Raw genomic sequence first — 27,629 nt, 5'->3', positions numbered from 1 at the left:
GCCAAAACCTATCCTGAGAGAGAGGGAGACAGGCTTTCCTCCAGTCACCCCCACTCCTTTTTCTTTTTTTCTTGAAGGCTGCACTTTGGAAGAGGTGCAGTCATTCTTCCCACACCCCCTACCCTCTCTCCACTCCCCCAACTATAAATTCCATTCTGTAGCATGCTGCCTTTTTTTTTAATCCACATTTGTGTTTCAGATCATGTAGAAAGGACAGAAAGTGAGCAGGGAGCTGGGGCTTTTGTCTGTAAGTATATGCAATTCCAATCTACAGTTGTGTTTGGGGATTTTTTTGTGTTTGTTTTCTTTTTAAAATTAATTCTATCTATCTTTGTTTCTTTTCCTTTCGCCCTTAGCTGGACTTTACTGCAGCTTGACTTCCCCCCCCCCCATTCAGTACACATTTTCAAATAGGCTTTCTTAAAGAAGATGAGAAATGTGCAGTGTATATATATTTAACTGTCTTTATCCTTTAAGGCTGGATTTCTAGGCTGGGGATTTTTCTGCACACATTCAAGGGCAGATGTGAAGTGGTTTTCTAAATCCGTTGGGATTTTTTTTTTTTCCCGCTATTGCACTTCAAAAACACCAAAATGCATTTTTGAACATAATGCACTTTGCTTTTTTAGCATGCATGAAAGGCTCTCAGATTGGTTTTCTGTCTCTTCTCCCTTGTAAAACAAATCTCCCTCTTCTCTGCCCTATCTCTGGATTCCTCTCAAACTGCTGGAGCTTATTTTTAGAAAGCAGTCATTCTTGCAACAGCCTTCTTCATTTTTGCATTTGCAGCAGTTAAATTTTGGGTGGTTCTTTTGAAAAAGCAACAACAACAACAAAACAAATGCATTTTGGTGTACATTTAGTGATGTGCTTTCTTCCAAATGTTTCTGTGTACACATATAGATATAAGTTTGCAATTTTATATCCAATCTGTATGTATGTGTTTATATGTAAATATATGACTCATACCTAATTACATACATACATACACACTATAGGTAAGAAATATATAATCAGTAGAAGAGAACTTTAATTTTTGTCACTATATGAAAACTGATAAAGGAGTTATGCTACAAATACAGTCAATTAAGAGAGTAGTAATTTAAGGTGCCATTTAAATGAGATAGCGCCTACTCTTTTTTTTTTTTTTTTTCCCTTCCTATTTAAAGTAGGAGTGTGTATGCGTGGAATAAAGGGAGAGAAAACTGTAGGTTGTGTAATGCCTACGCTCTGGGCCATTGCATTGTGAAAGCCTGACGCTATTATACTTGTTTCTTCATTGCAAAACCCCCAACACTTTGTAGTATGCCTGGGAACAATGGACCACCTTTACCATAAGCCTAGGATGGTGGATTTTTGTCCACTTGGGTGATTTGTAAGTGTGTTAACCATTAGGTATAGTGCTCTTCAGAGAGGTAGGAACTGCTAAGAATAGCATAGGGGTTTGCAAATCCAGGTATCAGGGATTCCTTTGTCCTATGTTTAAGCCTACAGACCACTGAAGTGCAAATAAGCATGACAGAAGATCTGGTTAGAATAATTTGCATCACTTTAATCTTAATCACTGAAGTTTATACTTGGCTCATTCACTATTATGCTGGCAAAAAGCCTTTAAAATGTTGTGACACTTGGAATTACATGTTTTTTTCTTCTTTTTTTTTTTAAAAAAATTATTTTCAGATTGTTCTCCTTGTGGTACTTGAGAGAAACTTCAATCCAAAGACTTAACAGAATCTAAAAATGGTAAGAGTTAGTTGCTTTAGCAAATAATATATAAATATAAATACAAACCTTCTTTCCCCATTCCCAACAGCCATTTATAAATATGACCCACATAAGAAATACTTTTTGAGATTATGGGGATTTGCCATACAATGATTGATGTACTCTGGAAACCTCCGTATGTTGGATCTTTGATTTTCATGGGTTTTTTGAAAAAAAAAATGAAATCCTCTTTGTGCACTAAGGCTTATTTAATTAGCTTATTTAAAAAATGAAAAATGTTTAGCAAAGTATGAAAAATACACATAGCACATGTAGGAATACATACAGACAAAGCAATATCCAATTATTTCAACTCCACCTTCCCCCCCCCCCCAAAAAAGAAGAAATAAGTCATTGCATTTAGTAAATGAAACAGATTTAATGTTATTCTGTCAGGGAAGTAAATAAGATGGCAACTAATTTTTCTTATTATTTAATAAATTTTCCAGAAGTATAGCCTTTCTTTGTGGTAGGAATCTGTTCCAGAAAAAAAGGATAGGCCTCAGCCTAACTGAACTTATAAACACTTAGTTGGAATTTATTTATTGAACAGTATTGTAGCAGTCATTCATTTCCTTCACTACTAATTATGTTTATATTTTTACTGATTTGCTGTCCCATTTTTTATACTGTGAGCTACTACTACTGATGAATACCTAATTTTAATGATGAAACATATTATACATGTAAACATTCTCTATACATGGTATTCTCCGAGAATGGTTTTATGTCTCAGTAAGCAGAACAAAGAAAATAATTTTTTACAAAAAGGGTATGTAAGGTAAGCAGAATTAGGTAGATTAGATGCTCTGTAGTCATATAACGTTCTTGATTGAAAATGCAACTATTACTGAAGTATGTCTGAATACATATATTGACATAAATGTGATATATTTTGGGTGCTACATCATACTACTTTCATAGTCAAAAACCTGCTAATGTCTACAGGGGTAACAGTTTGTTTGAAGTAGCATTGCATAGGGTGTGTATTAGCACAAAATGTTTTACAAAGTGTGAGGCTCTCAAGGACATAGTCTTATAAAGGTGGGGTTAAATTAATTGCATAAATTATTAAAATTGTCTCAGTCTTTGGAGTTGTTTTGACTTGGGGGAGGGGATGAAGCAAAGTATGTTTAAAAAAAAAATATGTAATCTATTATATAGCTTTTTTTCTGTTTGGCTCCTTGCTTTATAGCATTCCTATCTGCAAAAATAAACTTGCAAATCCTGGAGTTTTAGTCTATTTTGGAATCTACTTTTACCAAAATGCTTTGCTCATCCATATATAAATGAGTAGTTGGGGGTGGGGAATTAAAAGGGAAATGATTCACTTAAATTTTCTATTCTGATTTTCCGATTCTGATTTTCTATTCCCTGTGAATAGAAATCATGTTAAAATATATTCTGTTCACACAGCTGTGGAATACTGGATAAGGAAATTTTTCCTACCAACGCCAAAGTGACAATGAGCCCACATTTTGAGATGGTATGGAGGCTGTTATGTGCAATATATGAAAAATCTATGGAATTAAATATTATTTCAGGTTTTGTTAGGCATAAAATAGACATTGATTTTTACCCGCAGATGGTTCTTAGATTGAAAATCTGATCAACAATCACAAAAAAAAAAGGTGGAATTAGGAATTTTCACAACAAATAGAAAACTTTTCAAAAACAGACAAATGAAATTTTAATTTATGTTACACTGCAGAACTAACAATAAGAAAATTAAATAAATGGGTAATTACATTTGATTTTCTGCATTTGTATAGTTTTAAGTTGTATTTTATCTTCTGGCCTGGAGGCTGGCTTTACAAAAGCAAGGTTTCTGCAGCAGTCAGTGAAATCAGTTTTGTAAAGCCAGCCTCCAGGCCAGAAGATAAAATACAACTTAAAACTATCCAAATGTGATTGTTGATCAGAATTTCAATCTAAGACTAGATTTTGCCCCAGTTTACAAGGTTGCTTAAAATATGAGACTTGGCAGACTCTCTTCCCCTACCACCATTTTTAGCACAATAATACTAAATATAATGAACTCAGACCACTGACATACTTTCTTTGCAGTAGTGGACACACTTGTCTTTGGCGTAGTTCTTGTATTTATTCCAAGTGTCTCCTTAGCCATTCTAATTTGCAGGAAAAATTCTTCTCTGCATATTTAAGTAATCAACACTTTCTACACTGAAATACATAATTGTCAAAGTTTTTACTTTTTAAAAATATAACAACATATGCAAAGGCTGTATTCTGCTTTCACTGGTCATTGAGAATTTAGCTGTTACATTTCACCAGGCTGAACTAAACTTTAGAAAGGGAAAAAATCAAACTATTTCCTTTGCTAAACTGAAGGTACCTTAATTATTTAGTCACACAGTAAAATTAAAAGTGGCTAGAATAAGCTTGTTGAGTGAGAACAAATTAATACTTGGTTTAACTCCGTTGTTTTAACTTTTCAGTTTCTTAACGTTTTTATTCCATAAAATATTTCTTAAACTCCTTACAAGTAAAAATGAGCACCGTAGAAGGTTAGTTTTCAATGCTGCTTCTCTTTTTCCTAGACTTAGAATTATGATTTGCTCATACCTGGTTAATAAATCTTTCTTGGAGCTGTATAATATTAACATAATCAATATAAAAAGGCAAAAGAGTGTACTTTGTATTGTTCTGACAATTTTAACGCATGGATATTTTGAGCCATCTTACACAAGAACATCTGACATTTAAGGATCTGTCCTTAATTGTATAAAATTTATTTGCTTACAAAGTGACCCTTGAAGAAAGAAGGAACCTTTTATATTTCTTTGCAATCTATAAAGTCCTGAGATAATTTTTTAAAACTTTTTTTTTTTAATTTAAAATGTTAGAATTTCAGTATACCACCTTCCTGGAAAGTGCTCTATGTCATAATGTACAAAGTTTTCTGTGACCTCCAGTCAGTTTTCTGTCCAGTTTTCTGTGACCTCCAAGAAGACCTTTAGCAAAACCAAAAAGACTTTTTTTTTTTTTAAGGTAAACACTTTGTGAACTGTATAAAAGGCCTGTTTGATTTCTTTCTTTAAAAACAAAGTGATCTGTTTTTTTTTCTTTTAAAGCACTCCAGTGTGTCCTTTCCCCCCTGTTCCCATTGCATTTCATTTCTGGACTTCAAGTTTAATACTGAGAGTTTGCAGTGCAGGTGCTAAGGAATTTAAATGGCAGGTTTATCACTAACTAATAAAAGCATCTATCAGTAAACGGATACATCCCTTATAATTTAATTTTGACCTACTTGAAAATAAAGAAAAAAAAATTCTAGAGCAGCTCATTATTGTACTTCTCACCATGATTAGATGGCTTTCTTCTAAAGCACTAGTGCTGTGGAATCTCAGAGGCTAATTATTGTACAGTATAGCTACATCATCCCAAAGAAAAGACCCTAAAGGGAGGTCATTTGGGTTGAACATTTCCTGTAGTGTATCCTTGTCTGAACTGAATCAGTTATGAGGTTATTTTATCATTTGCATTCTCTGCATTTTATAATCTTACTTGGGAAAAAAAGAGAAAAATGGGATCACAGAATCAACCAGGTAGAAAGAAACCTCTGGGATCATCGAGCCCAACTGTTGCCCTGACACTACCCTGTCAACTAGATCATGGCACTAAGTGCCATGTCCAGTCTTTTCTTAAACACATCCAGAGATGGAGACTCCACCACCTCCCTGGGCAGCCCATTCCAATGTCTAATAACCCTTTCTGAGAAGAAATTCTTCCTAATGTCCAACCTGAACCTCCCCTGGCGAAGCTTGAGGCTATGTACTCTTGTCCTATCACTAGTTTCCTGGGAGAAGAGGCCGACTCCCACTCCACTACAACCTCCCTTCAGGTAGTTGTAGACTGCAATAAGGTCACCTCGGAGCCTCCTCTTCTCCAGGCTAAACAACCCCAGCTCCCTCAGCCGTTCCTCGTAGGTCAGACCCTCCAGACCCTTCACCAGCTTGGTCGCCCTCCTCTGGACTCGCTCCAACACCTCAACATCTTTCTTGAAGTGCGGGGCCCAGAACTGGACACAGTAGTCAAGGTGCGGCCTCACCAGTGCCGAGTACAGAGGGACGATTACTTCCCTAGACCGGCTGGCTACACTATTCCTAAATGGCCTCTTGGAGAGAAAGATAATTGGGGGAAAGCTTTTTTTTCATTAAGTGAGAGAAAGAAATGACAATCTGCATTGGATAAAGGGAAAAAAATCATCATCCCATTTCTTTTTTGCAGTTCACAAGGAAATGTATAAAATCATTTAAGTTAATTGAAGATGTGTATATGAGAAAGCTTATATTTAAGATTTCATCCCAACTTACCCATTTAAGAACCTTTTTCCAGTGGGTTATCTGCAGATACTTTTACACATTCTGTAATTTTCTGTGTCTATAAAATGACTTTTAGTTGGAACAACTGTTCATAGCTTTAGGATAATCTATGGAAATTGGAGCCTGGGATCGGTCTGACAGAGGCAAACATTGTTATGTACCTTTTATATGCTCTGAGGAATAAGAAGAATGCGATACTAGGATGAGGCTTTAAGTTCAATCGAATACTAGATAAACACTGGACAAATGTAGAATCATAGAATGGTTTGGGTTGGAAGGGACCTTAAAGATCATCTAGTTCCAACCCCCCTGCCACAGGCAGGGACAACTTTCTACTAGACCAGGTTGCTCAAGACTCATCCAGTCTGGCCTTAAACACTGCCAGGGAGGGGGCATCCACAACTTCTCTGGGCAACCTGATTCAGTGTCTCATCAGCCTCACAGGAAAGAATTTCTTCCTAATATCTATTCTAAATCTACCCTCTTTCAGTTTAAAACCATTACTCCTCATCCTATCACTCCATGCCCTTGTAAAAAGTCCTTCTCCAGCTTTCTTGTAGGCCCCCTTCAGGTACTGGAAGGCTGCTATGAGGTCTCCCCAGAGCCTTCTCGTTTTCCAGGCTGAACAGCCCCAACTCTCTCAGCCTGTCTTCATAGGAGAGGTGCTCCAGCCCTCAGTAATATCTTTGTGGCCCTCCTCTGGACTCGCTCCAAAAGTAACTTCTGGTTCTGGCATGAGAAAACTTATACTACTTTGTTGATTATTACTGAGTCTGGAACTGGAATTGAATTCTCCTTTATGGTAGTTCAGAACTGCATAGGAGCTTTAGGAATAGATCAGATCCTTTTCTGTTTATATGTAGCCATGGGGAGAATTTGGTCAAGAGAAGTTACTGAGAGGTATGACAGTTAAGCAGTTTTGGCCATCTGAATGTGTATATTATGCTTTTTTAGTGTGCTTATGTATTGTAAATGAAGAATACATTTTATGCAATTTGTCCTACAATACTTGGTTACTGAAAAACTTAGGGAGAATTAAGGCCTTCCCAACTTACTTACAAAATAAATAAGCAGAAATAAAAGCTCACTTTTTGCAATACTTTTGCTAATTCAGCTGTTCAATTGTGTAGAAAAAAAATGCCTTTACTTGATTATGGCTAGAACAATTTGAAGTAGAGTTTAAAAAAAAAGTCATTGTCCAAAGCAGATACTGTGGGTATTTCTGTGGTAGAATTCATATGCACATTTAAAAGCAAAGTAGCTGTATATATGGGAGTCTATACAGTCACAAACATGCACACTCTAGATGCTAACATTTTATAATCATGCACCAGCATACTGTATCTGAACAGGACAGTGTTGACACATGGAATTGGAGATTTAAATAATACTTTGTCTTTTTCCAGGACAAATCTTTATTGAAACTTTTTCACAAAGGCTGAAATCTTTGAAAAATCAGAAATAAGAATTCATATACAACTTATAATAGTACACAGTCATGATGCTGCTTTTCAAGTGTTGGGAGCAAAAGCTTTCACCAATAAACAATTTTTTTGCATCATAATACTGCTATCCCACACCTGAGCTCTGAGCATTGTGTGTATGCCTAAAGAAAGAGAGACTACACCTAACAGTCCTAGAACAATCTCATAAAATAATTCAGTTAGCATCATTGACTGGGACAGGATATTTTAATAAAATATTTTTAAATGTTTGTATTTTCCTTTTATTTCAAAGATTTTTTCACTCTGATGCTTTATTAAACCATATTGGTCGAGGGTACAATCTGTAAAGGTGCAAAAATGTTCTTTTCAAATGTTTAATGTGGAATGATACTATGAATCATTGTTTGAATATTACATGAAATTCAGTTTAGGCTTCTGATCTGGCAAATTCACTGTAGCACCACTGAATGAATCCCTATGTAGATGTTCCTGTGTGAGTTGTTGATGTTTCCTTCTGTAAATACTGCATTAAAAAAACACCTTCAAAATATGTAATATTTTTTTCATCCTGCAAGAAGAAATGTTTCTGGATTAATTTTGTTAACTGTAACCTTCTTGTCTGTCTACTTGCATAGCACACCTTTGTGGGATATATGTTAAAAAAAGTTCAAAGAAATTTGTATATTCTCACTGAAGGTAGTATAAGCCTTGGCTTAATATGCACATTATCAGAAAGAATTCTTAAATTCTTAAAACGTTGATGTTTAGAAAGCACACATTACCATCATACAGCTACTCAAAATGATTAAGTTAGAGAGGAACAAATCTTTCTTTATTTTGACAAGAATATATCTGTGACAAATCTTCCAACATTAAAGGGTACAAGTAAATAACTCTATTACTGCTGGCAGGAAAAAAGCCCTCTGGAAATATTGGTGAATTATCTTACCCTTAATTTCTCAGCTAAGTAATTAAATAAACAAACAAGAACAGATACAAAATAATACTTGCTAGGCAAAGTTATTTTCCTTTATGTCACCTGATTAGATAAATTCCAGAATCCATAAGTATTTTATTATTTATAACATACATAATATATATGATACCATTTAGATTGTGCTTTTATATTTTGAGTAACAGTAAAGCAGTATGTGTTAAATGATGTAGATGATGGTAATATGGTGACTGTGCAGGTAAATGTGCCATAATGCTTTCAAGCATCCATTACAATATCATCACCTGTGGCCGTTACATCTCTTTTAATGTGATAAGTACTGGCTGTGGTTCCGTCTCTCATTTCCAAGAGTACCACTGGGGTCTTTAATACTTGCCTGAAATATGCTGATTGGGCAAGAGGTTGGTATCCCATGAGGGGTAAGACTAACTGCTGGGCTCTGCAGGAAAGTAGTCATCAGAGGTAGTGTGCTTGCTGCCAGTTGGAGAACAACATCATTGTGGATTTCTAGTCATCTTTGGTATGTGTGAGAAATTTAAACAAAATTTAAAAAAACCCACAAAAGTTTTAATCAACAACAGTGTATTAATTCTTCTGTAAGTTGCAATATTCAGGCTATTAATTTAGAAAATTTATAGGAAATAAAACAGAAAAAAATGAAACATACTTTGGGATTTAGTTTGGTGTATGTGTTTTGTATACCCCAAGATTGGCAGTAGGGAACTGGGAGAGCATACAGGAAAAGCGTTAGTCTGGGTTTTCTCTGTTCTTACTCTTTCTTTGGGATTATACTGCTGGCCACTGTTCTTGCCGGTCTTTCCCTTAGGAACAAAACTTAATGGAGTAAGGATACTGAGCTAAACAGACTTTTGGTCAGCCTATGGCTACTCTGACAGTGCTTTTTCTTCCTTCTCTGTTGCACCCAGTAATTTGTCAGTCTTGAGTATGAAACTACCTAAGAACTTGAGCATGCAGCCTTTGGTCCTGAATTTTGCTGCCATACTCTGTGTTCACCTAACTTTGTAACAAGAGACTTGGTTCTGCATCTGCTTCTGCAGTTGCCATTAAGTGTAAATACAAATAGTTACTAATTAAACATTTCATTACCTGGTTGTGTTTGAAGAGCAAATGATGAACTCACAAGTAATTGACTGAAAACTTAAATATTGTTTTAATACTCAGGCCTCTTATTGTTTTTCTGTGTGTGTATGTTAATATCAAGTAAAATAAGAAAAGCTGCCATTGTAGTACACAGACAAACAAAATGAAGAAAAAAAGGTGTTGGGTTACACTGGTTTTTGAGTTTGACTTATTTGTATTTTGATTTTTGTAATGTTTTATAGTTTCAGAGTCTATACACTGAAATTTATTGGTGGAATAAAGTAGTTCACAGTTGTTTGCATTAGACAGTTGACTGCATTAGACAAAGTATTGCCAGCAGGTCAAGGGAGGTGATCCTTCCCCTTTATTCAGCACTGGTGAGGCCACACCTGGAGTACTGTGTCCAGTTATGGGCTCCCCAGTTCAAGAGAGACATGGACATACTGGAGAGAGTCCAGCAATGCTCTTTATGTGAGTGAGCAGCTAGAATGTATTGAGTTCTGTCCAGGGGCGGATCAGGAGCGAGTTGAGAGTTTGTGGGTATGAATTAAGGGGCAGGCTGGCAGGGGTGATACTGTTGTGGGTGTCTGTTACAGGCCACCAGATCAGGATGAGGAGGGTGATGAGGCCTTCTACAGGCAGCTGAGAGCAGTCTCTCAATTACAGGGCCTGGTTGTTGTGGGGGATTTCAACTACCCTGATATTTGCTGGAAGGCCTACTCAGCCAGCCATCCTCAGTCCAGGAGGTTCCTCCAGTGCATTGATGATAACTTTCTGATGCAAATGGTGGATGAGCCAACTAGGAGAGGAGTGCTGCTGGATCTTATCCTCGCTAACAAGGAGGGTCTGGTTGAAGAGGTGAAGGTTGAGGGCAGCCTTGGTTGTAGTGACCATGAGATGATAGAGTTCAGGATCTCATGTGGCAGGAACAGAATAGCTAGCAGAATCGCAACCCTGGACTTCAGGAGGGCCAACTTTGGCCTTTTCAAGCAATTGCTAGGGGAAATCCCATGGGACAGGGTACTAGAAGGTAAGGGGGCCCAAGATAGTTGGTTAGCATTCAAGGACTGCTTCTTCCGAGCTCAAGATCAGAGCATCCCAGCAGGTAGGAAGTCAAGGAAGGGTACCAGGAGACCTGCATGGTTAAACAGGGAACTGCTGGGCAAACTCAAGTGGAAGAAGAGGGTGTACAGATCATGGAAGGAGGGGCTGGCCACTTGGGAGGAATATAAGTCTGTTGTCAGAGGATGTAGGGAGGCAACTAGGAAAGCTAAGGCCTCCTTGGAATTAAACCTTGCAAGAGAGGTCAAGGACAACAGAAAGGGCTTCTTCAAATACATTGCAGGTAAAGCCAACACTAGAGGCAATGTAGGCCCACTGATGAATGAGGTGGGGGCCCTGGAGACAGAGGATAAAAAGAAGGCGGAGTTACTGAATGCCGCCTTTGCCTCTGTCTATACTGCTGGAGGCTGTCCTGAGGAGCCCCGGACCCCTGAGGCCCCAGAAGAAGTCAGGATAGAGGAGGAATCTGTCTTGGTTGATGAGGGCTGGGTCAGGGACCAATTAAGCAATCTGGATGTCCATAAATCCATGGGCCCTGATGGGATGCACCCGCGGGTGCTGAGGGAGCTGGCGGAAGTCATTGCTAGGCCACTCTCCATTGCTAGAGCTACCCTGACAGTATATTTAAAATGTGAAGACAGGTTATTTTGAGATAACTTGCTGTACCTCAAGCTCAGACTTGTGATGCAGAGCCACACAAAAAAAGCGATCAAGTTAACAAAGTTGGGAGATCTCACACCTGCTAAACCAGTTGTTCACATTGTTTTTAAATTGTTAATTAAGTATGCATTTTAACTTGGGAAACTTGTGGTTTCTGTTAGTTTAATAGGGAAAGCCTCCTCGCTGAGCCTGTTTCTAAATCAGCCTTTCAAGATAGCAACATCCCACTTGATTGTGACTACAGCTTCTTAAATATAATAAATAATCAAAACTTCAGTGACTTAGTCTTTGAAATAAGGAGTAATGATGACCACTCTTGATGTTATACTGGTGTGTGTTTCTCCAGAAGATTCAGAAGGTGGAAGTTGATTGAGAGCAGACTGCCATCGAACTAAACTGAGAAGCAGCAACTATTCAGCTGACAGTTGTTATATGGATTAAATCTTGCACACTAGGTTTGGAACATGGTGGATGTTAATCATATGCTTTCATAATGTTCCTCTCACAATGTTAAAAATAAACTACTGTAGATGGGAGCACTAGTTTACCTCTTGCACTGAAGTTAATGATAAAACATGCATTGATCCTAGCACAAGTTTTTCTTCCAATTTTTTTAAAATGAATTAGTTTTTTAACAGAATGATTTATCTGATATTCAAGTAGCAGTGAAACAGGATTTTTAGTGAAGGCTCTGTTTATGCATTTAGATGGTGATGGTGGGCTCTTGGTTTTAAATAGAACTTTTTACTGTAGTAGGATGCATTTGGGGGATTGAAAAGTGGATGGTACTATATGCTGGGAAAAGTCATTGCAGCTCAAACCAGCTGGTAACTAAGAAACTTAAGATACTGCAAAGAAATATCTGTTTCCACTTAGCAGGCAACTATATTATAATTTTTGCACAAGAAAATGCATCAGGACTCAACTTAACGGGGAAAGAAAATCTGTTAGACACTTTCAGTGATGCTGAGACCAGCCAAAAAGGAAAAAAACTACAACCTTTTCTCTAGGAGCTTTAATACCATTGATTTGCGTCATTGCAACACAGAGGAACAGTGATGAAAAAAATCTCTTAATTACTGTGAGAAACGAGCCTCAGTCTGAAACGCCAATCATAATTTCGGTTTATTGCAAAGCAAAGGCAAAACAGCGCTGGGCAGCACGGGGGGGTAATCCCACCAAAATCGTGCGCACCTTTCACAGTAATTCATCTTGTATTTATGTAGTAAAGTGTTACATATTCATCATAATTTCAAGGACACCTATACATATTCATGACTGTCCCCCAAAAGGCGGTCTTTATTATAATGAGCTCCGAGAAATCATTTCCATAGTCTCCGCCTTTAATTCCTCCTGGTTGCGCACGCGCAGTTTCTCCTGGTGGTCGTGGGCTGGGGTCTCAGGGATGAAGGCCGTATGTCTTCCTCGCTGTGCACTTTTTACTCCAACTGCAAAACCTGCTGAGACCAGCTTTCTTTTGACAGCAGTTATGTGATTTCCTTGACGAGTCCCTTCCTTGTATACATTCTACTCTATCGTATCTTATGTTTTTCCTGTGGTTAGTAGTTAGTTCCTACTTAGGGGCTAAGATTATAGATATATAGCTTAAGCTAAACAATGGTCCTGATGGTTCTGCTATTAACCCTTAAGTGTTAGTTTCTCCTCATGACAGCGGCTTAGTATTTTGCGGTCACTTACTTATACATTGCCAAGAAGTCTCTACTTTTTCCCCTTTATTCTGACACGAGTCATATTTCACTTCTCACAATTACTTTAAAGGAATGTAGATATGGAAATGAGGAGTGGTGTTCCTTTCCAGCTATATGGTTTGTCCCCACAGGAGCATGGTATGAGGACAACTTCTCTCCATTCTGGATTATGCGCTGCTACAGAAGTGCAGGGCCCCCAGTACTCAGAACTGCATCAGTGAAATTTTAGTGCACTGCAGAGGGGAAGAGCATGCCATGAAAGAAGTATGCTGACACTTTCTTTCCTTCTCTTCAACACATACATGTATCATTTTACTCCTCTGTTCCTCAGCACATGGCCATTTGTGTCTGCTGTTAAGCTACTAATCCATCTAGTAAAGCTTGTCTCTTTTTTTTTCTTTTTTTTCTAAGTAAGTAGGCTAGTGAAGGATTACTAAGGTTGGTGACCTTTTCTTTGGAACTAGGAATTTCTTGAGAATTTTCATCAGTTTTTTTGTTTCTTTGTTTTTGAAAGAACTGGTTTACATGATAAACAACTTATCTGAAACTTGTCAAAAGGTGGTTTCTGTTGGAATTGTAGCAGTTGGTTTTCTTTGTCAAGCTCATAGGTCAGAATTCCAGACTACAGTGGAATTGAAATCCTGAATATCAGAATGAGACTTGATGAACAGGAATTCAGTCATGGTAAAAAGAAAAAAAAAAAGATAGAAAAAGTAACTGTGGGGGCTTTCCTTGTTTGTTTCTTAAATATAAAAACCTTGGAAATGCTTAACAGGAGTGTGCTCATTGTACTAAAAACCTACATTTGTGATATCTTAAGTCTGTTCTTTTTCCTGATGGCTGTATCTGACTGTTTGAAAGATGCTCTTGATGTGTATGAATGAAGAACGGGGAGCAAGAAATTAATTTTAGCATTTTGTTGTGACTGATACAGTAGATTTAGTCCAGCTCTTTTACAATTATTTTACGTATCAGTTTTGAAGATGGGCAAAACTTTGTGCTCCCTTTCTATTGCTCATAAAGAGGAAGAAGCTTTATAAGAGGACCAGTAGCTCAAAATGGAAGAATAGAATCATAGAATCATAGAATATCTCAAGTTGGAAGGGACCCATAAGGAGCATCGAGTCCAACTCCATGCTCCTCACAGGACTGCATAAAACTAAACCATATGACTAAAAGCACCATCCAGGTGCTCCTTGAACTCTGATAGGCTTGGTGCCATGACCGCTTCCCTGGGGAGCCTGTTCCAGTGATCGACTACCCTCTCAGTGAAGAACCTTTTCCTAATGTCCAATCTGAACTTCCCCTGACGCAACTTCATTCAATTTCCTCATGTCCTATTGCTGGTCACCAGAGGAGATAAGCACCTCCCCCTCCACTGCTCCCCTTGAGGAAGTTGTAGACTGCGATAGGTGTTAGGGTTTTGAAATGCTGGTTAAACAGAGCCCTTGCAATAGCAAAAAGAATATTTTCAGTTTGTTGAACAGAGAAAAGAAGACCCTACTCTCAGAAATCCTTCTTATTTTGAACAAAGTAGCAGTAAGTAGTTTTGCTGTCCTGATGCTGTTATAGGTGGTAAATCAATTGGACATTTCCTTTACCTTTGCTTTTTCTGATTTTTATTCTTAATTTTGATTTTTTTTTTTAGACTTTTAAGAAAACAGAGGCTAAAAAAGTTAAAACCATCTTCCCTGTTTGAAGTTGGCCTCAATTTCTCAGGCAGAACTGCTTTCTTGTTGCAGAACAGTCTCACACAGCATTTACCAGATCAGTGGGTTCCTTTTCCCCTTATTAAAATGGGAGTGATTTTTTTTTTGTGTATCACATGTTCTGCCAGAAAATAATGCTTCCAAGGCATATAATGTTGTTAGTCAGATGTTTAGGAGTGTTCTACTCCAATAGCTTATGGATGAAGTTTACTAACTTGGATTTTTACTAATGATTATCAAACACTGAGGCTACCAGTTTGAGTCAGCATACTGCTCTTATACATTATCTAGACTTGCAGGTACTTTAGTTTTCAGTCCATCTGTCCAATTCTTTTTTGAATCCTGATTATTTTTGTTATTTGTTGTTATTTTCCAATATTGTTATTTTTGTTAATTGTTATTATCCAAGCCTGTACTCTCATAGTAATCATGCAGGAAATACTGAGAAATGAAAATATGGTGTGTATCAATGAAAGCATTTATCTAGAAGTGTTTGCTTCATGCTAACAGCTGGAATATTTTAAGCCTTCCATCCTACTCTGTAATGGAACATTGCTTTGCAATTTTTTGCTCCATATGGCTCATCATGAAACATTAATATTAGTTGTTTTGAGCTGCTGTAATTGACTAAAAGTTCTCACTGGGTCTTTATAACACCCTAGTAACCAGCATATCTGAACATTTAAGTAGTTTCTGCATTTTAAAGAGGATGTAGCACAAGACATCCTTTTTTTTTATTTTTCCTTGTGGACTGTAGTGAGTCCTGAGTGGACTTTTCTACACTGGCATCTTTTTTCCATTCCAGAATCTTCCTTCATTTAGCCAAAATCCAAGCTATGATTACCCAGCCTTTCAGTGTTGTACAAAAGGCAGGTAATTACAGTCCTTTGGCTGCCCGGTTAAGGACTTTGATACAGTTATACCACAGCAGTTACTACACATGGAGTAGGTCCATGTGATTATTATCTCCCAATGGTGGCCACAGTAGATGTTTTTGAAGAAGGTATTAAAAAAAGGAGGACATTAACAGAATATTTTGTCCATAGAGGAAATTAATGTGAAAGATAATTTGTTTTTTTTCTTTTGTTTGGTTTGTTTAACCCTGGAGCATAGTTCTTAGTATATTTTACAGTTTACACCTTTTCCTTACCTCACCCCAAAAACCCGTTCTCAAACTGTAGTCCCTCGAAGTTCTTATGAATTCAAGTCTAGATGCTCCTTTTTATCATTTAACTGCAGGTGCTTATTTTATTCCTAGTGAATTATTAATAGGGGTGACAAGGTCTATAGGATAACTTGAATCCATCTCAAACTTCACAGAAAATATAGAAGCTCATATTCATTATAATGTGTAATACTGTATTCTGTTGCTAATTCATTCCTTCTATAGGAAAATATGCATTTTTGTATACTCACAGGTTTGAGCATGTCCTGTGGTAGAACTGAACCATTATTGCTGATTCATATCATGCATTTTCATACAAAGGATATGACTAAACAACAAAATCAAGGCATAATTGCAGGATGGGTAATCAGTGATTATAAGTAACAGGAGAGCTTAGGGGTTACTTAGTATCTTTCATTTGAGTGTCTCAAAGATTCAATGTGAACATTAACTGATGAATTCACAGAGTACTCTGTGCTGTGTAGTAGTTATCCCTATGTCAGCCAAACCCAGAGAGCTTAACTTACTTGCTTGAGATCATATAGTAAGCTAAAATAGAACATAAAATTTGATGCTTTAATCAGGAGACAGTGCTGCATTTTATATTGTGGAAAATCATAGGAGAGTTTATCAGAATAGGCACTACCTTAGGCTCTGTGTTTTAAATTTCTCTCCTCTATTTCCTACTTTACAGTAGAGTTCAGGATTTTCTTTGAAAAGATGATTTAAATAATCCTCTAATAATTTCTTCAAGATTCATTTAGTCCAGTTGTGACTAGTAATTGTCAACATGCAACTCCGCAAAAATGAAAACATTTCTCTGGTTTCAATGTAGATACAATGGCAAGCAGGTGAATAAAAGCCAGTTCACTAGGAATTTAAGTGACAAGGTAAATTTTGAGTCTCAAAGTACAAACAAGTTTGAAGGGTGTAACTTATAAAGTAGTTCAGCTTGAAACAGTTTGACATTCAGCCACTGCACAGAAAGAGTTTAATTCACAAACCAAAGGCCCAGTAGGCAGACCCAGCAGGAAAATAAATTTAAAATCTTCAGTGTCATATGCAACTTGTACCTGAGCACTTCAGTGTTTAATGAGAGAGAGATGGAAAAATGCTCCAGTCCTCATCCTGAAGCTGAGAAACTGAAGCACAGGAGGTCTGCAGCTCAGATTCATCATAATTGGCATTTATTCACTCTAGGTTCCCACTGTAGTCTGTGGCCTGCTTTGAATCTCACCCATTTTTCTGATGGGAGTCTCTTGATTTCAGAGCAGACCTAGGGAAAGTGGGCTCTTTCCTTAGTGTCTCAGGTAGAATGTATCAGCCCAGATCCTCTCTCCTGTGGTTGCGTGTACATTTTGTCACAGAGCAGTTGTAGGCCAGTACCATAACCATTAAATCCTGCTGCCAGCTATTTTATCATGTCCTTTATAATGTTTTGGAATTCCTTTAATGTCTAAAAAAATAAGGTACTAACACAGGATTATAACTACGTTCAATGACCTCAAAAAGTAGTAAGTTCCAGTTCATAGTTCGCTGTGAAAGGATTATCAAAGGTGTGTTCCCCTTGTCTCCTGCAGTCTTCAGCAAAGTTAATAATCTTCATTAGTCTTGCCAGTGAATTATGGCTGCTAGTGGTGCTGTGCACAGCTGTAATTCAGGAGTGTATTGTGGGAGTTGTTCATCCTGGTTTTTCTTCCTCCAGACCCTCAATAAGACAGTAGTCTGTAATGTCCTTTACCATGGATGTTGTATAACAGGAGTCGGCAGAAGAGAGTGGGCATGTATGTGGTCTCACAAAATCCTAAATAAGTTTAATAGTAACAGACATCCTTTTATATGTGTAGATCCTGCCATATTACAGATTTTCTTAAAGAGATTCTAAAAGCCATATTACAAAAAGATGCATCCTATACTGTTTAAAAAAGCCTGTTGAATGCAGATTGCCATATACAATATAGTTGAAATACTCTAGGGACAGATCTTGTCAAGGGTACTCAAAAAATGTATACTGAGCATAAAACACAGCTCTAGGTCTCTGGGCCAAACTCAACTGACATTAGACTTTCAGTTCTAGTAATGTGATGTGTCACATGAACACCATTTGATTGCATTTAATGGATATCCTTTTGTAAGTAAGAAATTATATTTATTTATGTCACTACAGGTTTATCAACCAAGGTTAACGATTTGGGTTAGCCAGAAACTCTTTCCAACCAGCCCTGGGAATGGGGAATTTCCAAAGGTAAAGTTATTTATGTAATCTCTTTCATCTAACAAACAGTTTATTAAGATGAAAGTTTTCTCTAAAAAAAACCCACTGTGAAAGTTCATTAGATTTTATTTTATAACTGCTTCAAGAGAGTAGCCAGCTCTCATGATTTCATCATGAGTTTCATGATATTATGTTTTTCTTAAAGCCTTGACAGTTAAGTGAGGATTTCAGCTTTCATTTTAAAATTATGTTTTTAGCCTTCAGACTTGCAGAAAACATGGACTCTTTCTGTCTTACATACCAAAAAGAAAACATGCTAATTTTCAAAAGCTCATGTTTCTTAAGCCTGTGTCATGATTTTAAACAGCTTGACATCTGAGTTTTGAATGCTTGATTTTAGTAATTCTCACGTAGCAATATAGAGGAAAAAGTCAATGATAATGCAGGAGGAGGGAAGGGGTGATTTGTTCTTTATTTTATTTTTCTTTTGTTAAGTTTTTTGTTTCTGCTTGAGTAGCAAGCATACAGAGATGGCAGTCTTCATTTGAGTTTGACAAGGAGTAAGTACCCTGTTAACATAAATGCAGAAAATGTGGCATATCAGACAACATTGATAAGGTTTTGTTTTGTTACCATAACTGGTTTCATAAACCTCAAATTGGACATGAAATTTGAATAGGAAAATAAAACCATTACTCAGAACATGTGTGTTTTATTCTCATATTCTTGTTGATTAATGACTCAAAATCTGGCAAAAATATTGGCAGGTAAGCAAAGGAGAGAGTACATGGAAAACTGTTTTGATTAAATTTCATTTGCTATCTAGACTGTAGATCCCTGTTAACAAAATTTTGCTATTTGATCTGGATAACACTATAATTTCCACACTTTTTCTTTATAAACTAAGTCCTAAAATTCATAGCTAGGCTACATTTGTGTGTATCAGATTTGCAGATTCATGTGAGCATGCTTAGTTTTAAATTAACGTATATGACAGTACTGTCATTCTTGACGTTTAAAATATTTCAGAAGTTCAGCTAAATAGGCTGATAGCAATGCTAGATTAAGATGAATGTGCTATATATGGTCACACATATTAAATGGATTTCCTAATCAGCTGTGTGTTAACTAGTCAATTTTTATTCACGCTTTTTAAGTTAGCAGTTTTTCCTGAGTTGTCATTCGTCGTTATACACAGTTGCTCCTGAAACATTTATTCCTATAAAGCTGTGAACAGTGCAGCATAGTTAGTAACAATGCTGCATTATATCGGATTTATGAATAGCCATGTTTTTCGTGTTGTACATAGCTTTGAAAAAGTATATCAAAAGGGATAATGGTTTCTGAACTAGTCAGAAAAATATTATACATTTTTCTTTAAAGTGATTGGATTCCTGCTTTTTAAATTCCATGCATTTGTTCTAGGTTTTATGTAATTTTTCAAAAGATATTTGGCATATGCTTAGGAGGACCAGTTTTTAGAACTAGCTCCAAATTTTCTTTCATAATTGAGTTTCAAAAGCAACTTGAATATTAGTTGCACACAATCCAGCTTCCAGCTTTAACAACTGAGTGTCTGTTTTTTCACCAAGCTTATAAAATTAATCAGGGTAAACTGCTGAAGACAACTTCAGAAAGTACTCAGTCCTTGAGTTCGACAGTTTTATGTACTCATTGTTAATCTAAACAGGTTGAACTACTGAAAGAATAAAAGAATAGATTTTTTAAAACTCTTAATTTCATATAAAAGATGCAAAAAAGTTTGCAATAACTTATTTCCAGACCTAGAAGGGTCATAGGGGACTTTTTATCTTATGATTGTATGGCAGAATTTCAGGACTGAGATTGTTTTCTGTCCTGGTTTGGCCTAAACCAGGCCGATTTTCCTTTCAGTGATTTTTACTTTCAGCTAAGTCTCTTCTAAGTAACTGCACTTTCTGAAACTAACTGCATGTTTTGCAGACAGTGTCTGCTTCCAGGACTGATAACGCTCGAAGTTTGTAGTTATCGCTGAGGCACCGGTAGGGATGTTGTGCAGTAAGGCTCTTGCTGTACTTAGTCTTAGAGAAACCAAGGTCACTGCTGAATTCCTCACTGCTTATGAGTGAAGAGCCGAAGGGGGGTCGCAGCTGCAGGGGGGAGCAGACAGGGCAGGTGACCCAAAATTGACCAACGAGGGTATTCCATCCCATACACGTCATTCTCAGTATAAAGCAGGGGGATCACGAGGGTCTCGCTCTCTTTCTGCTATGGCCGGTGTCCAAGGAGGACTCCGTCTGTTTTCCTGCTGCCCCCGATCCTGATCTGTGCATCCCTGAATCCAGCTCTCGACCGTCGCTAGGCCCAGCCTGGGCCTTCCCGGAGCCTGCCCTGCAGTGCCGGTGGTGACGTGGCTGACTTCAGGGGAGCTCGATCTTGGTTTTGTATATATATTTGTATATATTTGATTATTTCTATTATTATTATTATACTCTTTTCCATTATTATAGTTTATTAAAACTGTTTTAACTTTCCAACCTGTAAGTCTCTCTCCCTTTTCCCTTTCCCTTTCCCTTTGGGGGGAGGGGCGGGGGGGGGGGGGGATAACATAGAGCATCTGCCGCAGGTTTAATAGCCGGCCCAGCTATAAACCGTGACATTTTCACAGCTGAAAATGAACTACCCAACACTGCTTTTGGAAATTAGCCCAGATCTTTGGTCTGTGTGATATGCCTGTTTGCATGTATAATACACAAGTATTATACATAATTATAATACATGCCTGTAATGATACACAAGTAGAAAATTTAGTCAACAAAAAAGCAAAAAATATTACTGAGGGCTGGAGCACCTCTCCTATGAAGACAGGCTGAGAGAGTTGGGGCTGTTCAGCCTGGAGAAGAGAAGGCTCCGGGGAGACCTTCTAGCAGCCTTCCAGTACCTGAAGGGGGCCTACAAGAAAGCTGGAGAGGGACTTTTTACAAGGGCATGTAGTGATAGGATGAGGAGTAATGGTTTTAAACTGAAAGAGGGTAGATTTAGAATAGATATTAGGAAGAAATTCTTTACTGTGAGGGTGGTGAGACACTGGACCAGGTTGCTCAGAGAAGTTGTGGATGCCCCCTCCCTGGCAGTGTTCAAGGCCAGGTTGGATGGGGCTTTGAGCAACCTGGTCTAGTGGAAAGGTGCCCCTGCCTGTGGCAGGGGGGTTGGAACTAGATGATCTTTAAGGTCCCTTCCAACCCAAACCATTCTATGATTCTATGATTATCGCAAGGATGTAATTTTCTGGAGTTCTGAGGGAACATGCTTTGTGCAGTCACTAAAATTTTTTTCAACAACTTACAGTATATTACTAGTTAAACACAATTTTTTTAAGATCCCATTGTGACATATCATCAGCAAAGTATTTTAGTCACACATTTAGCCTTTAGTCCTCCTATTGATGCTTAAACCAAAACATATATTTAAGCGCTTTGCTAAATAAGCATAGACTTTAGCCAGTGGTGCAGAATGTTTAAGTATGGTTAACAAAAAACTGAGATAGCTAACTAACATGGCACCATTTCTTTACTTGTCCAGAGACCGTGATAATACACTATAGTACCTTTAGAGTGCCAATAGGAAAAGGATAAATGCTCTTTTCAATGAAGTATTATAGCAAAGTCACTTATTAGTGTATGCTAGCTGCTTAAGATGTAAGGTGTTTAAAAGGTGAGAGGTCTAAGCTCTGAAAGATTCTCTTAATAATGAGGCAGTTTTTCATAACTAAGACACACTTGCCATATTGGAGGCCAAGTGAAGTCACAAAATGGACCTTGGGATATAAAAAAAGCAATTAAGCGAAGTATATGCCAGGAATGCCAGAGTTGGGGGAGAAACCAATAGCCCAGCTGAAGTGCATCTACACCAACGCATGCAGCATGGGTAACAAACAGGAGGAGCTGGAGGTCATTGTGCAGCAGGAAAGATATGACGTAGTCACCATCACAGAAACGTGGTGGGATGACTTGCATGACTGGAGTGCTGCAATGGATGGCTACAAGCTTTTCAGAAGGGACAGGAGAGGAAAGAGAGGCGATGGGGTGGCCCTTTACATTAGGGAGAGTTTTGATTGTACAGAGCTTAAGGATAGTGATGATAAGGTTGAGTGCCTATGGGTAAGAATCAGGGGGAAGGCCAGCAAGGCAGCTATCCTGGTGGGGAGTCTGTTATAGACCACCCAACCAGGATGAAAAGGCAGATGAACTATTCTTCAAGCAGCTGGCTGATGTCTCATGATCACTAGCCCTTGTTCTAGTAGGAGACTTTAATTTGCCGGATGTCTGCTGGAAACTCAACTCAGCGGAAAGGAGGCAGTCTAGGAGGTTCCTGGAGTGCGTGGAACATAACTTCCTAACACAACTGGTTAGTGAGCCCACCAGGGGAGGTGCCCCACTAGACCTGCTGTTTACAAACAGAGAAGGTCTGGTGGGAGATGTGGTGGTTGCTGGCCGTCTTGGGCACAGCGACCACGAAATGATAGAGTTTTCAATTCTTGGGGAAAGAAGGAAGGGGGTCAACAAAACCTCTACCTTGGATTTCTGGAGGGCGGACTTTGGCCTATTTAGGACACTGGTTCAGAGAGTCCCATGGGAAATAGTTCTTGATAAAAAAGGGGTTCAGGAAAGCTGGACATACTTTAAGAAAGTAATCTTAAAGGTGCGGGAGCAGGCCATCCCCATGAGCCGAAAGATGAGCTGTGGGGGAAGAAGTCCGGCCTGGTTGAACAGGGAGCTTTCGCAGGAACTTAGGGGAAAAAAGGTTTATGATCTTTGGAAAAGGGGCAGGCAACTCAGGAAGAGTACAAGAATGTCGCTAGTTCATGTAGAAGGAAAATTAGAAAGGTGAAAGCTCAACTAGAACTCAATCTGGCCACTGCAGTAAAAGATAATAAAAAGTGTTTTTATAAATACATAAACAACAAAAGGAGATCAAGGGAATATCTCCGTTCTTTATTGGATGCGGGGGGGAACATTGTGACCAGGGATGAGGAAAAGGTTGAGGTGCTTAATACCTTCTTCGCCTCAGTCTTTCACAGTAAGACCGGTTATCCTCAGGGCAACTGCCCCCCTGAGCCAGTAGACAGGGACAGGGAGCAGAATAGACCCCCTGTAATTCAAGAGGAAGTAGTTAGCAACTTGCTGTGCCACTTGGACGCTCACAAGTCTATGGGACCGGACGGTATCCACCCAAGGGTACTGAGGGAGCTGGCGGAAGAGCTTGCTAAGCTGCTCTCCATTATTTATTAGCAGTCCTGGCTAACCGGGGAGGTCCCAGATGACTGGAGGCTGGAAGGAGTATCCTGGGAACTACAGGCCTGTCAGCCTGACCTCGGTGCCTGGCAAGGTCATGGAACAGATCATCTTGAGTGCAATTACACAGAGGACAACCAAGGGATCAAGCCTAGTCAGCATGGGTTTAGGAAAGGCAGGTCCTGCCTGACCAACCTGATCTCTTCTTATGACCAGGTGACCCGCCTCGTGGATGAGGGAAAGGCTGTGGATGTAGTATACTTGGACTTCAGCAAAGCCTTTGATACTGTCTCCCACAGCATTCTCCTGGATAAGCTGGCAGCCCACGGCTTGGACAGGTGCACTCTTCGCTGAGTTAAGAACTGGCTGGATGGCCGGACCCAGAGAGTGGTGGTGAATGGTACCGCATCCAGTTGGCATCCAGTCACTAGTGGTGTCCCCCAGGGCTCAGTACTGGGCCCAGTCCTGTTTAACATCTTTATTGATGATCTGGATGAGGGTATCGAGTGCACCCTCAGTAAATTCACGGACGACACTAAGTTGGGTGGGAGTGTTGATCTGCCTGAGGGTAGGAAGGCTCTGCAGAGGGATCTGGACAGGTTAGATGGGCCGAGACCAATGGCATGAATTTCAACAAGGCCAAGTGCTGGGTCCTACACTTTGGCCACACTAACCCCATGTAGTGCTACAGGCTGGGGGAAGAGTGGTTGGAAAGCGGCCCAGTGGAAAAGGACCTGGGGGTATTGGTGGACAGCCGGCTGAACATGAGCCAGCAGTGTGCCCAGGTGGCCAAGAAGGCCAACAGCATCCTGGCTTGTATCAGGAATAGTGTGGCCAGCAGGACTAGGGAAGTAATTGTCCCCCTGTACTCAGCACTGGTGAGGCCACACCTCGAGTACTGTGTCCAGTTCTGGGCCCTTCACTTCAAGAAAGACATTGAGGTGCTGGAGTGAGTCCAGAGGAGGGCAACAAAGCTGGTGAAGGGTCTAGAGGGTATGTCCTATGAGGAGCAGCTGAGGGAACTGGGATTGTTTAGCCTGGAGAAAAGAAGGCTCAGGGGAGACCTTATTGCTCTCTACAACTATCTGAAAGGAGGTTGTAGCAGGGTGGGGGTCGGCCTCTTCTCACAGGCAACTAGCAGCAGGACTAGAGGACATAGCCTCAAGCTGCGCCAGGGGAGGTTCAGGTTAGACATTAGGAAAAATTTCTTCACAGAAAGGGTTATTAGGCATTGGAATGGGCTACCCAGGGAGGTGGTGGAGTCACCATCCCTGGAAGTGTTTAAGAAAAGAGTAGATGTGGCACTTAGTTCCATGGTCTAGTTGACACAGGGGTGTTAGGTCAAAGGTTGGACTCGATGATCCCAGAGGTCTCTTCCAACCTAGTTGATTCTGTGATTCTGTGATTCATTGGTATATAATACCATTAACATTATTTTTTTGGCTACTCACGCTAGTACTGAGTTATATTTTTAAAGGGCTCAATGCCATCTGTAGATTTGTGGCCATGAGTTTTGCATTCATGATATTGAGACACTGTGATTGTGTTTTGTGCTTCATGTGTGAAAAATGGATAATTGCTAGTTATTGTCCATATTTGTATGCCAAAATAACTGCATATGCAACGTGTGCAGGTGCAGTTTTAGGCCTGAGCCGTCCCAGCTCTTGTGAAGGGCACAGAAATTGGTTGGTTTGGTGGTAGCAAGAAACATCATTTTGAGTAATAGTGTAGCATGTACAATTGATGGTGAGCTGGGGAAAGGGTTGTCACTCCATAACTTCTTCCCCTGTAGCTTTGATAGGATTTTTGGGGTCTTCCCCAGCTGCAACAAATGGCCGAATTCCCCAGCTCAGCTGTATGTCGGCTGCTAGGGCACACTTGTTCAGCTCAAAGTAAAGACGTTTCCTCAGATGTTCCAAGGCTTGCCTAATTTTTAAACAATCTTTTCCTCCCTATGCCACTAATATTTACAGTTGATAAAGCTATGTTTAGTAGGTGTTTACTTCTAAACTACAGTTAAAGGACTATAAAAACTTTAGGATGTGAAAAAGGAAGGAGGATCCCATCAGACAGATTTTTGTATAAGCAGAGTAATATTGTTTTTCCTCTCTGCAGGGATATCTTCCTATCTCAAAGGAAGTAAATCGCAAGAAGTGAGGCTGAAGTGGCATTCCTGACTCCAGTAAATGGCTATGGACATGATTTCACCAAAATCAGTTACCTCTCCTCTTTTCTGTCATAATTCTTCCATTTGTATTACATATGGTTCTATGGGTTTGATGAGGTCATGTTGTCATATATCAGTAATTGTTTCTGTGTAAATCATCAAGTGTAAGAAGAAACTATGGGACTCTGAGCCTTGCTTTAAAGAATAATAGTGGAATAAATGTGTAGCTTTAAAATAGTTTTTAACATTCTGACTCAAGTGAAAGCTCTCAGAATTTCACACTGTGAATCCATGTTTACAAACATTATAGATGGGCCTTCAGGCCTGGTTCTACCACAGCAACGTCTTCCACTACTCAAACTCCACAGCTCACATGCAACTGGTAAACTGCTCGCCCTCTCTGTTTCCACCATCCCTAACTGCTTCTTGCAGAGGCTGAGTCCCCCCCCTTTTTTTTTTCATTTAGATGTAACAATTCTAGTAGTTTATTTTCATCGATTGTCTGTATATCTCTATATTTTATCCATGTACTCTTTTGATGTATAGAAGTAGCATGAAACTCATGGTTTCCTTGTGGTAAGTGATTGTGATGCTGCCACAGGATTTGAGACACTGATGAATGGTGCTATTTTAGACGTTAAATATGCTCCTTGGAAAGGTAGCTCTGATTGTATTATTTTTTTTATTTCCATGTTCTGAGAAGGTGTTGGTATTTTGTTTTTCTGAACGTTGTTCTTTAGACTGGACTGATTTGTTTACTTGTTTCTTCAGTGTGGCTTTCTTATTCAGTGCTGTAGGTGAGTAACTACTTAAAGTGTACAAGCAAGGAACTGATTCCCTATCAGGGTACACTCACAAACGTAGTTATAGCAGGAGCAATCACAAAACTCTAATTTACTTAAAATTCCCTTTCTGATTCCTATCCACCTAACTTGGAGAAAGACAAGCAATAATTTTTCATCACTTTTCAAATTTCTTTTATTTTTTTTTGTCTTTTTTTAAAGCCTTTTTGAAAGAAAGAACAAGTTTTAATGTCTTCTTCAAATCCATAAAATAGATGATAATAGGGGGAAAGGGTACATTTCCAAAGTACTGTCAACATGTGGATTTTACTTTTTTGTTCTTGCTCCCAGAGAACTAACAATACAAAACAACACAAAGCTAAATAGTATCATCTACTCATGGAATGTTGTTGTGCTAGACACAGTATGAAAGCCCACCTTAATTTTTTAGGTAACTCTTGTCTTTTATCTCTTCCTTTTACAGGGCAAGCTTTGTTCTGGTTTAGCTTCTGACTGTTAAATACCAATGCATGCATGCTGTGGGAATATAATGGAAGATTGGCGAGGAGGATTGTAAACACGCTCAAGTGACTTGCACCTGGGGTGTCGAAAAAAACGTATATCATACTAGTAACTGTTGTTTAGTCTTGTGTGCTGGACAAGTAGGACATCTGCATTCAGATAACATAGGCCTGTGATAAGGCTCAGGGGCACCTAATTGTTCATGCCTGAGATTCCTGCCCTGCTGTGAGCAAGATCAAAGCACAGTGGAAAACTACCGCCTGAAAGAAACCCCTAATATACAGGTGAAAGCAGCAGGCCCAGAATCCCTCGCTCTCTCTCTAGCAGGAACCGAGCTCCACGGTGCCTGCGTCCCCGCTTGCGTGCCTTTGCCCCGGGTGCTGCTTCGGAGATCCCCTGGTTTACAAGGTAACGGGAATAAATTTGCTCTTTGCATTTTATCCATGGTTTTGTGGTTGTTCCTGCATCCTGCCTGTGTCAGCTCACACAATGCACTTCCTAGATTTCTTTCCTTTCCCCACTTTCTATATCTCTCTTCATGTATATTTTATTTTCCAATAGTTTAGGTACATCTACTGTGCTGTATATAGAACAAGAAATAATATTCATTTGTAGCATTTATGTATAGTTGCAGTTGTGTACCGCTGAAAATGCAGGCTTTTGTAACAATGTGGTGTTTAATAATGCACTGTAAGTACTCAATGTATTTTAGCTATTTTAGTAGGATTTGTTCAATAAATATGCAAGCTCTAAA

General features: G+C 38.9%; 1 long non-coding RNA gene across 1 annotated transcript; it reads left to right on the top strand.

The window, feature by feature from the left end:
* On the top strand, positions 1 to 27,629 carry LOC137675763 (uncharacterized). The gene is made up of 6 exons (XR_011049987.1): positions 1 to 94; positions 200 to 247; positions 1,681 to 1,743; positions 18,084 to 18,161; positions 25,520 to 25,620; positions 26,838 to 27,629. It is a non-coding gene; the product is annotated as an uncharacterized lncRNA (long non-coding RNA).

The sequence above is a fragment of the Nyctibius grandis genome, chromosome W (assembly GCF_013368605.1).
Source record: "Nyctibius grandis isolate bNycGra1 chromosome W, bNycGra1.pri, whole genome shotgun sequence".
NCBI classification, from domain to species: Eukaryota; Metazoa; Chordata; class Aves; order Nyctibiiformes; family Nyctibiidae; genus Nyctibius; species Nyctibius grandis.
The sequence above is the reverse complement of the archived record's forward strand: the minus strand, read 5'-3'. Positions and strand labels throughout refer to the sequence as shown.